This window comes from Serinus canaria, chromosome 6 (genome assembly GCF_022539315.1).
Source record: "Serinus canaria isolate serCan28SL12 chromosome 6, serCan2020, whole genome shotgun sequence".
Taxonomy (NCBI): Eukaryota; Metazoa; Chordata; class Aves; order Passeriformes; family Fringillidae; genus Serinus; species Serinus canaria.
Window position 1 is genome coordinate 25,406,363 of NC_066320.1, and position 12,460 is coordinate 25,418,822.

General features: G+C 39.2%; 1 long non-coding RNA gene across 1 annotated transcript; it reads left to right on the forward strand.

Moving 5' to 3' along the window:
• Nucleotides 1–1,074: 1,074 nt before the first annotated feature.
• LOC115485537 (uncharacterized) lies at nucleotides 1,075–7,734 on the forward strand. Its single transcript, XR_003946315.2, has 3 exons — nucleotides 1,075–1,144; nucleotides 5,332–5,443; nucleotides 6,990–7,734. It is a non-coding gene; the product is annotated as an uncharacterized LOC115485537 (long non-coding RNA).
• The last annotated feature ends 4,726 nt before the right edge of the window (nucleotides 7,735–12,460 follow it).

Sequence of the window (12,460 nt, forward strand, 5' to 3'; positions counted from 1 at the left end):
AAAAATACCAGTACATATAACCTAAAGGAAGTTTTTTCCCCCAGACTGTTGTTAATATCAGGAGTAGCAGAGAAGTTTTCCTTGCTGTTTGCTTCAGATTGCTATGGAATGCAGTGACTGGAGTAATGCTTCCAAGGTGGATGGTCCTGTGTTCTCTTTGTGATGGTTCATATCTGCTCCATACAACATCAGAATTTACAAGTTGCCTTTTCAGTCTGTCAGTGCTTTAAATTTTCTAGAGTTTTAAAAATAAGCTTTGTTGAGAGTTACTGCATCCCTGAGTTTCTTCAGTGTCCTGTTTTTTCCACCTGTAATTTTTAAAGGCAGAATTCAGTGAAGCTACACATTTGCTTTTAAATGTAGGACATCTCAGGAATTGTAGATATCCAGAGTGCCACTGGTTTCACCAATATAGGTGTTCAGTTGTTCTTTTTCTTAATTATCAATAGGGGAAACTTAACACCTGAGTCACTGATCACTTCTAATATCTTAGGATAGTTTTCATATCTAGCAAACATTCTTCAAGTACTTTGTAAGATTAACACCTTTGAGGTTCATATTTTTAAGCTTATCTAAATGTTACAATATGTAGTTAGTAATTTTGAGCAGGAGATGGAGCCAAACTGGACTAAATGCAAAATGGGAGTTTGCTTTATAATTAAAGTTGATGGTTAAATCATAGCTTTCCTGAGGATTTTTGGAATTCCAGAGACTCTTACAGCTGTTGTGAGGATTCTGAACAAATTGAGAAATACTAGTTAAAGATAGTTTTACATAGACATGAATGTAAGAAAAAGGAAATAATTCAGAGTTTTTGCTTTAAAAATTTATAAATGCCTTTAACATTTTAATAATTTGCTAAAATGTCCTTATTGGGTAGAATTTTGCCAATCTAGAATAAAGTATATATAAATTTATGTAAAAATAAACATTGTTCAAATAAAGTAAAAATTGGAAAAAATATCATTAATGTACATGATTCTGGTTCCTCTGTGAGAAATTGCTAATGATTTTTTTCTAGTGAATGAGATTTTTGTTCTCTTCATGCAGATGAGCTTGTGAGTATGGGAGGTACTGATTCCCAAGGCAGCAATGATCAGAGGGGATGGGCTGCTCCTGTTAAAGTTCTTCTGTCAAATTTGAGGTATGAAATTAGTTACCCTGACTGTTGAAGTCAATAACTGCTAGGATCCTCTCAGCTGCTCCTCTTTGAGTGTATTTTTCCATAGGCACACAAGAGCATAGCCAAAGAACAGCTGCTCTGTGCTTGGAGCACCAGGTTCTGATGCTCTTCATCTGGGGGGAAATAGCTGTTGATTTTGCAAGCTGAGAGTCTTCAGACATTGATCTTCTTTTCCAGCATCTGCTTGCTTTCTTCCTTGGACACAATGGATGCTTTTACAGTCTCACTAATAGCCAATAAAAATATTCCCAGTAACAAGATGAAAATATTTTTTCACATGTGTGCTAAAGTTCACTTCACCAGTGATAGCATTTTGACTTCCAGGAGGGTTATGAAAGAGAGAATTTGGTTTTACAGGAAATATGTAGCCACTTCCTTCAAGTGAAATTATAAATCTATTTGGGAACTATTTTAGTTGGAGGTATTTCTCACCTCAGTCCTGGCATCGCATCCCCCTTCGCCCTCTTACAGTCAACTGAAGTGTAGAGGGAAGTCAAATTAGGCTGAGATCCTTATTTCGAGTTCCTCTGCATTTTTCATCCTTTAGTGTCATTTTTACTCTTTCCTTCTCAATCTCTTTAGTTCCCCATACTTTGGCTGCAGTCACAACAGGACAATTCTTGGATTTAGTCACCTTGACTGCCTTGAGTTCAGCTTTTTGATTTTAGTTTTCTGCCTATGTATTTTGTCTCAGGCCAATGTTTCTTACGTATTGCAGCAATAGTGAAGAACAAAAATTATTGTTCAGTTGTCCTTGACATTATTTTTATTTTTTTTTATTAAGTACTTCAAACTTCTGTTTGCTAATACAGATAAGAGCTTATAATTTCTTAGTGTAGTCATGGCCTGCATTTGGGATGGCTTAATTCCTCTGTGGGGAAATGTAATGATGAGAAATGACATGCAGGTTCTCAGGTTCTGATGCCTGACAGTTCCCACCATTCTAGAAATGAGATTTACATCGGGTGGGATGAGCATTTAGACCTCACTTCTGCAGCTATGCCTATTAAATGTTTGTTGGGTTACGGGATGTCAATGATATAGAATCTGCGTGTACTGGGCTTTAAATAGGAGGCATTCCAGACAGAGCATGTGTTTGAGTCAGAAGTACATCTAATTGCTGTTGATATCATTAAAGGTTGTAGGCAGATGCTGCTGGAGCTTTGAGCACAATGAAAATCTGCCTCAGTTCCTTCTCAGGTTTTTCTGCTTACATTTTGAAGGATAAAAATGCATCTGTGACCTTCGGTGTTCAGATCTGGCCAGCTGGATGCAGGCCCTCACAGTGGAGAGGAAAACACCCCCTTGCTTAAACTGGGGGAAGTCAGCTTGTGAATGAATTTCTGGCCAGTTTAAGAATTCACACTTGTAAATATTGAGTAGCTGGGATTTCTCAAGTACAGCTGTAGTTTGCAGCTCTGGTTACTTGGGAATAAATTGCATTCTCACTGCTTTGTAATTACATTCAGTCTCTGACAGTACAGATACAAAAAAACTGCTGGGGTTACTCTATGTTGCTTCCATAACAGCTATAAATTTTATAATATATATGAATTATGAAATATGTAATATTAAAAGGTATAAATAACATATATATAAACATCTAGAATACATAAAGACATAGTAAGGAAATAGTCTTCTGAAGTTTAGCCTACAGCTGTATTCAAAATTTTGTCTGAATTTCGACAGACCAGCATAGGGTTTGTGTGCTTAGATAATAAAAGCACTCTAATGCAGAGGAGGCATTCCTGCAGTTCTCACGATGCACAGTGGTGATATCTCTGACCTACTTTAAAAAGCGCTTTTTATTTAAGAAGGCTCAAAAAGACATGTGCCATGTCAGTTCTGGGCTTGAACACTTATTTCCCAGTTGTGCTTTCCTACAATAGTATCGTTTATATTTGCCCCTAGATAACAACTTTGGGGATATTTGATGAGTTATAGTGTGGATTATTTCTCTTGAAAGGATACCAAGAAACTCAATCATTATTATGGCTACAGCCCCTTTCAAACAATCTTTTGTCAAGCCTCTTTCTTTTATGCATGACAATTCTTTGACCACCTTCTAGTCAGTGCTCCAGGATTTTTGATCCTTAGTAGTTTTGCATAAGCCATACCAGACTCAGGCTGGGGATGAGGTTCAAGCTGATGTTACTTGATGGGTGCTGTTCTCTGGCTCATTCAGAGAACAAATTTCCAACAGAAAAATACTCTGGAGGACAAGGCAGTGCTTGTGAGACCAAGTTTTAAATTACTCAGTCTCGTTGCCTTTATGAATCCTCTTACCCCACAACGATATTTTATGCTGAAGCTAGTAAGATGGCTTTGATGCTAAAAAAAGTTTCAGATGGGTACCTGGGTAGATGCATGCACAACTTGGAAGTACGGCAACATTTAAATCCCTTGTTTAATAAGGGACACTAAAAAGTGTGTTCACAACTGTACTTTCAGGATATATCTCAAAGCTCTCAGGAACAGTGGTCTGTGTATCTGGATGAAAGGTGTCTTGCAAATCCAGTAAAAGGCCTCTTGCAAATTTGAGGTGAAATTTCTTCAAAAGAGGGAGGGGAAATAAAACAACTGGGGTTGTATTAGTGTGAGGCACCTGAATCCAAAACGATCCATTTGGTGTCGTGTCCTGGGGAGACATCTCAATCTGCTACATAAGACATCAAGGGTCCAAGCCATAAGAGAACCATTCCTAGATTAGATGTCAAGGTTGATCACATAAATATTTCCTCAGTGTCGAATGTAAGGGTAAAGCAGAGATCACAGGCTGAATGGAGGAGGAAGATTTGTTTTCATGAAGAAATAATCTGTTGGATAGATAGAATAAAAGGGAAAACCAGAGAATATTTGCCTGCTTTTGTCTTGTAGTTCCTCCTCCCTCTTCCTCAGGAGACTGGGGTACTTCCTGGATGTAGAGCAGTTCTTCAGTTAATAAAATGTTCCCTTGTCAGAATGGGATCGCTGGTTATATTCAGCACACTACACCCAGGCTTCATTGTCTAATTCCTCTCTTTGAGTTGCTGAGTGATGCAGCTTGGGCTTGTTTCTGGAATGTGCAGTGAGACAAGGGAAAAATATGGATGCATACAGCTGATGTGATAAAAGGAGACAGTCAGGTTTTCAGGGTGGTTTTTATCTTGACTGTGTAACAGTTCCAGAGAAGTGTCTGTGTGGCTCTGAGGTAGCAGGGGATGTGTTGTGCTTGTTCTCTGACTAAGCACCAGCTTCTAGGAGATCAACCCAGAACCACCAACTTGGAGACTGGCAGTCAGATAGGGATCCTTAAACTGTTAAATGCATTTTTCTGGTGGAACCTACTTGTACAGAAAGGAATTCCTTCTCCTGTCTGATCCCTCCAAGGTCACTTGGCAGAAAAAGGAAAGGCTGCTCCATGGATTGCAGTTTCAGATTAGTGACAAGAATTTGCAGAGTTATCCATACCATGTGCTCCTAAGGAACCCCTGAATGGAGCCTTCGGATCTGTGTGTGGGTTTTTACACTGGCTGAGTGTGGAGGTTGTATTAATAACTCTCTGTTGTGTAGAGCACAGATGTTGGACTGTGCAGAAAGAGAGCTAAAGGGCTGGATGAAGGCCATGGTCAAGCTCTCTGGCACTTGCTTTGTGACATTCAGTAGCTCAATGGCTGCTGTTGTCTTTGTAGGGAAGCTGTGCTCGCAAGACCACTTTAAGCAGTCAGCCCGTACAACAAACACCATTACTGATGCCACTCTATTTCCTTCTCTCTGTGGATTTCTAGATGCCAAAATTTAAATGACAGCATCCAGGATGCTCTATTGCTTTTTCTGCAGAGAAACCAAAATACATGATCTGGGAAAAGCTCTTTTGGTTTTCAGTCCATCCTCCCAAAGTGACATCACCAGCCTTGCCAGTTCCTATGAGGTACACTGCTTGGTGACAAGAGAACTTTATTTAGCAAGACATGCCATCAAATAGCTCCAATTTGGAAACTATTAAGAGCAAAATAAATTCTAAAAATTATTACTGAAAGAAGTTTATTAGGTATAAAATGCTTAGTATCACATCCACGGACAACTTATGCATTGCATAAGTGCATTGTTTATAAATAACCTGTAATATTACATCAGTCCCAAACTTCTGCATGCTCTTTTTCTTCTAGGGCTTGGTTGATCATTTTATGAACCAATTTCCTGAGATCTCAGCACACTTCATGCTTTGCGGTTTCTCCTGGGCTCACCTTTCAGGAGCTATAGCCAGTGACTGCAGTATGGGTATGTGTATAATGGCTTGGCAGGTCTCCATAGTTGTGGAATTTACAACCATTGCTGTGCATGTAAAGCTTGGAACAGCTTTTTTTATTATTTATTTCTGGTGTATGATGAATTAGGCCATCTGTCTCCAATGTCTGCTGACCCTTCTCCCCCACTCTCCTCTTGCCTGGTATGTTGGCACTGTCGCACAGTCAGCCAAGGTCAAGGTCTGGAGGCTGGGTCTGTGACCTTCGCTGCTGAGCTCTTGAGGGCTCAGTCCTCAGTTTTCCAGGGTAATTCTCCAGTATGCCATGCACTCACTGGCCTGAGGTGCCATGCAAGGAGGAGAGATCTGTTTACAGTAACATTAAGAATGCGATAATAGGAACTTCCTTCACGCACAGAGCCAGTGCTTGCAGAGTACTTTATTTAAGCCCAAAGTTAACAAGGGGACTAGTTTTTCAAATATAAATGAGGCACTTCCTGGTTTGCATCTAAAATGGCAGGGGGCACTTGACCAAATGAACTGAACATAGGTCTTGAAATGTTAAATGCAGATGCACTTAGACATACTGAGACAGAGGCAAGCTTTGATGAAACAAAAATAGAAAGCTAAGTAAAATTATCTTGGCTTATCCCATTGTGCTCCTTGCCTGAAATAAAAATATATGATAGTGATATAAGTATCAGCAGCCAAACAGGTATGAAGGTCAACCCTTATAAACTGGGCTAGCACTAGTAACTCTAGAACTTGATCCAAAGATTTCTGAGATTAATGGGAATTTTTCTATGAAGTTTTATTGTGCTTTAGATTAAGTGTGTAGATGCAAAAGACTTTATGTAACAGTAAAATGTCTGCAAGCACTTGGGGAATCTTTTGGAAGGTTTCCTGTAAATAGCTAGATCTTTAGTATGAGTGTAAGACTGGAAAGTTTATTTACTGCTGTTGGCAGCCATCACAGGGATATACAAGTGCCTGGGCAGCTCCTCAGGGAAGTGACTTTTGTAGTATTGCCAGTGCTGTTACAAGATGATGAGTCAAGTATTAAAAAAAAAGTGAGAGTGTATGGAAATGATGGGGCTTTGTTTTTAAATAGAAGGCTGTAGGTTCTTTTTCTTTGATGCTTCCCTTTTGGCCTTTAAAGACGCCTGCAAAGCATATTTCAAAGCAGTTGTATGTACCCAAAAGGGCCAGGAATAACTTCCCAATCAGAACCTGAAATTGCCATGCAGTGATATAACTAAAAGATGGTACAGAGCATTGTGGATTTACATTAACACCTCTGGAAGAGGTGATACTGAGCTAGCAGAGGGATCAATGGAATGAGATTTAATGAAGTTGACCAGCAATGAGGAAGAGGAGGAAATTCCTACATGTACCAAGTAGATGACAGAGCAAATGCAGCATGTCTGGAAAATAAATAACTCTTGTGTTATTTTAGATCAGGATTACCTCTGATAAGGAAAAGTTATGTGTAGTGCTATATGAATTCTATGCACAATATCATTTAGCCCAACAACTCCAAAGGGTTGTTAATTTTCAGCTCTCCTTTTTTTTTTTTTTCAGCTTGACTACATGTTTTTGCACCTGTTTTGGCTGCAATGTTCAGAGGTTTGTCTTGTGGGTCCAAGCAGTCCTGTCTGGATGTGAAGTAGCTGAAGAGGTTGATGCTGAAGGCTGATAATCAAATACAAATAGCTGTTCTCATCCCTGTTCTCACCCTGCCTCTTCTAAAGATCAGAGCCTGCCCAGACTCAGCTGTGTTTGTCTATTAACAGATGAGATTACTGCTCTGAGATGAGGTACTGCTTATGCTGCACTAAAAGGTTGGTCTTAGAGCAGTCACAGGTATGTGAGGCCACATGACTGCCTGCCTTGGCACATGAAGCTGGATGCTGTGCCACCCCCTCACATGTGGCCCAGAGTGTACATTCACAGGCACTTGGAGGACCACGCTGTAGAGAATTAGTAGATCTGCCGTGAGGGAGCCTTGGCCCTTTGTAACAGGCAGCACAGACATAGCCTTGGTTTTTCCTGCTGGAATTTAGCTTGAAAAAAAACCCTGAAGTCTCCCTCTCTGACTTTACCAGGAGTTATTGTGGAGTGACCTAGAGGAAGAGAAAATGAATCCACTGCATGTAACCATACTGTGAGGAAATGGGGGTTTGGTGCTGGAGTGACTGATAAAAAATTTAATGTGTTTTCCTGGTGCTTTTTTTAGTGTTGAAGTGTTAATGAGCCTTTGAGACAATTTTTTTATCAGTTCTCAGTATATGCCGCAGCATAAGGGATCATAGTTTCAAGAACAGAGATGGACTTATGAGTTGAAATAAAAATCAAACATTCCCTTCATTGTTATAATAGCTCCTCTGTACTAATAACCCCTCAAAGACCAAAGCAAAAAATTATTTGCTCCTTGTAAGGGAGAAAAGTTCAGAACCATAAAATTCAGATTACTTTGAGACTTCTGCCTCTCGGACTTTACCAACTGGCAGAAAATTAGATGACATCAAAGAATTACTGGAAAAGAGCTTATTTAATTTTGAAATTAATTGGAAATTGTCACGTGTTTGTAATGTAACAGCTGTTTTCCTGTCACTACTGCAAAAGAGAGCAGCATTATGTCTGGATAAGGATATAAAAGATGAAGCTGTGAACTGCAATAGAAATACAAGTTGAACTTAATGGAATGCAGTCAGGTATTTCTGCTGTCTCTACTGCACCTGTTAAGTGTTTCATTTTCCTTTGTTTGTTTTGGAGACTTTTTAATAGTTAACTGTGAAAATGAATTAAATTAATTCTTAAATTTAAATAAACAATTTTACTTCAAAACCGTTCAGATGAAATACGCAAATAACAATCCTGTCCTAAAAAGGAGGTGGAAAAATGTCTCTTTTTTCATGGTTGTTTTTGTAAGATGATGAAAATACCTCTGTGGGAAGCTCAACCCTTCTGTAATTTCTTACACATTGATCTAGGTCATATGTTTTTAGGGAAGGAACCAAAGAGGGTGGGTAGTTGCAGTAAAAATCAGCTGCAGGCAGACATGGATGAGTGTTGGCAGTGAAGTCTTCTCCAGAGTAGTTTACTGGTCCTTTGCTACCTCTGATTAATGTGGCTTACCACACAGCTATTGGCTGCCTTGAAAGATTTTTGGTAAGAAAATTGAGGAAGTATGGTTCTAATGAAGCAACATTTGATGCACAGTGTGCATGTGAAGGATTATCAGGGGCCTTGGGTGTGAGATACAGTGAGATAGAAACCTGTGGGCCAAGTGCTTTCAACCCTTATCAGTGTAACAATTAATGCAAAATGTGCCGTTTAACCCATCTAATTGTAGAATTTGCAGGGAAATGAATAAAATCCAGAATAAAACTCTGTAGAATGTACTAATAGCTGGTGTGAAAAGCAAAATTATTTCCAGATTTGCATATCTGCTCTGGCCTAAAAAACCAATTCCTTAAAAAACACATTTAAAGCCGTACAAAACTTATGGAAGCTGACAGTTTTTACAGTTCTTCTTGCAGCAAGACTTGAAGAGTATCCAGGGTCCATTAATCATGTTCATTGGTGTGATCCCAATTGCAGTGTCTGAGATGGCTTTTCTGGGTTTGGGAATTGGGTGTTCTGTTTGTTTTAACCTTCTTTCCACCAAAATTGACATCTTATAACGGCACCACAAACCATGCCCTTATGAAAAATCTTATCAGGATCATTCAAAAAAAGTTTTAAGGCTAGTTATTTGTTCTTCATTTAAAGGAGTCCCATTTATAACAGCAGAAGTCCTGTCTTGTAGCCTTGAGCTGGACTGGTGAGAGGAAAATACCTCTCACCAACTGCTTACACTGTCAGGAAAATAGTCTGGGTTGTGGGAGGACAAATAGGGATTGAGAGCAGCCTCAGGGAAGGCCTGCAGACACACAGTGCATTTGTCATCAGTTTGTAGGGCTGCCCATCCCTTGCTGTTGAGCATAGGCTGTTGTTAGTACTACAGTTTCCACTGTAGTGGAAAATTCGGTGAAGATGTTGAGGAAAACAGCTTCCCTGAGTGTATTATGCAATCTGTTATGCAGAATTAGAGCTGAAACAGCCCATTCAGTCAGAATGGGTTTGTTTTATCTCATTCTTCCAGCCCAGGTTTATCTGTGTGAACTAGAAATTACAATATTAAATGCCCAGCACAGAAATTTTGTGTGAGGATTATCAGACTTAAGTTTTCTCAGTGTACTGCAGTCTGGGCTTCCTGCTGGCACAGGTTTCCCCGCTGGCTTCAACTGCCAAGGTTTTCAAACACTAATGCCTGGAATTACAAAAGGAGGAATAACAGAAGAGAATGTTTTCTCTGTTTCACTCCTTCTGCATGACAATGACTATTAAAAACTTTTGCTCTTCTCTCACTTCCCTCAAGGAATTTCTTTTAAGCTTCCCAGCTGAAATAAAGCCATGGCATTTTTCCACCTGAGTAAAATTGCTCAGTTTTCTTAAACATAGACATAAGCTTTAGATACCAATAAGTTATATTTTTAATGCTGCTTTTATTTTCCCTTCTCCAGATTTACACATAGAATACATTTACACAGAAGATTTGAGGTGTTTCAGATACTGAGTTTATCAGCTTCCTCTCGTGAGCTGAGTCAAGGATGGTTATCTGGAAATGAAGCTGAGGCAACTGCACAGCTGCTGCATCCTCAAAGTTTGAGCTGCTTGCTGTTGCCACCTCTCTTTCGCTGGGTGCAGCTTGGCAAATTCAAGGTCAGCCTTTCTCATTCTTGCAGTGGTCGTGTGTTTGTGAGCTCTTGCATCTGACTCCTCTAGTGCTGAGACCTGTCCAGGGGTGCTTCATGTCTGTTCTTAAAATAGATCCACCAGATGTTTAGTATCTGGGTGCAGTGTGATTATTTAGTGAAGATTAGATTTCTTTAGGTTTTATATAGTAGTGCAATTGTGCTGTGTTTTAATGATGTGTTCATTTCAATGGGTGCAGCTGGTGCTGCAGTGGTGGAAGGCAGTGTTTTTGAATCCACGTGATGCATCACCACCACGTGCTTGGTGCCTTGCTGCTGGCCTGATCTTGTGAGGTGTTCATCACAGTCCAAAAATAATACTTGCTCACAATGTGATGTATGGAATAGTCTTACAGGGTAAGGTAAGGGAGAGTTTTATTGCTTGTATCACTTGACATTGGGGCTGAATGGAAACTGGAAAATATTATGCCACAGCAACAGCCTTTCAAATTGCCTCTGGATTTGCAAGAAGCAATTACAAACATTTCTAATTCATTATATAGCTTTCTTTTCTTCATTCCATTAGCTTAGTTCCATAGAATTTCTTTCTTTTGGTGAATGCCAAGTAATCCCAAACGGTAAAGGATTTTGTTGGAAAAACTTTTGCTCACATTTCTATCCAATTCTGATGTTCTGTTAAAAGGTTATATTAATAAAGAAATGATTGTTATAGACAAATGAAATTCCAGCACCTAACTACACAGACACAGCATTTCACTGCTATCAGTCTGAGCTACAGCTAGACCTCTTCAGCCTCCCTTGCCTGAGGCTGCAATGCTCCCACTATAAAGCAATTGGTCACACCTCATTATTGAGGTTATTTGCAATAGTGTGCAAAGGACCAAGTAACAGATGTTTTGAAATGGCGAATCAATTTTTATAGATTTAATTAGGTTGATGGCTGCACATATTTCCAATGTGCTTTTTCACCAAAGCTTGGGAAAGGATCTAAATTACAAATTCAGTCAAGCCTTTGTGAGGTTCAGGCTTCAATGTTAGAGCATAAGTATTACTTGCATGCTATTGCAATATTCTATTTTGGCCACTTACACCGTAGATTCTTGTCTCTGAACTTCACTCTTAGAAAGTTACATTTGGACTTAGATGTATGACACTTGTTGTTTGGAGTGATACACACAAATCCCCATATACCAGAATGAAAATTCAGCCCTAATCATCAAAGGGAAGTGAGGACTAAATGAATGTGTCATGCATATCCAATTTCTCCACTGATCATCCAGAGAAAATAAATCACAGTGGATGTCCTTCCATTTCTTCTTTCTTTCCAAAGCTAGAAGGAGTTCTCTGTTAAAGTCACCCTGGGTTTCCCCAGGGAATACTAAAATAAATTAATATTGTCTGATTAAATGTTTTGACCCATATTTAAACCACTGGAAAATGATAGGCCTATTTTATGGCAGCAGGCCAGCTTTTTTTTTTTTTTTTTTTTGTGTGTGCTACTGGAATCAGAGGATAAAACTGGAGGATCACATCTCTTAACTGAACTAATAACCAGTTTCATTCATTTTTAATTTTTTTTTTTGTAACTGTACTTTTCCAGATAGATTTCTCATGTATCAATCTCTCAGCAATGTCTAGTGTCCATCTGTGCTCAGATCTCCTCTCATCTTCCTGTAATACATCAGAAAAGACTTGCAAAAGTGATCCACAGAAAAGAAAAGAGATAAAAATGGGGAAAGGCATTGCAGAAAGGTCTGGCCTGATTAAGTGAAAAATTTTAAATGGCACACATTGCAGATAGGTATCCAAGTCACATTGATTTCAATGAGAATAAGATAGCTTACAGTCCCTCATCTCTCTGAAATGTTCCCTTGCACCCTAAGGCAATTTAATTTGGAAAGAATTGTTGGAAGAAATATGATAGGTGTATAAAATGAGCAGTATAAAAAGCATGCTGCCACAGCAAGGACAGTGCCCTGAGATTCAGAACCTGCTCAGAAGTTAATTGAAATCAATTGGAAAGACTTCTGTTGACTTAAATAAGCTCTGGATCAGCCCTTGTGGGAGCTACTTTCAACACCCAGGTCTACCACAAATTTTTTGAATGGCTCAAAGCAAGTCATTCAGAGCCATATCCAGAAAGGGGGCCAGATAGTGTAATGGGATTGCTCCAAGTGAAGAGAGTGTGAAAGGTTCTCTGTGCAGCCTCACACTAGGACTCTTTTCAGAAATGTCTTATGAGCTGCTAATGTAAAAAACAAAAAAGATTTTTATTTAGCCTGTGGTGCTTAT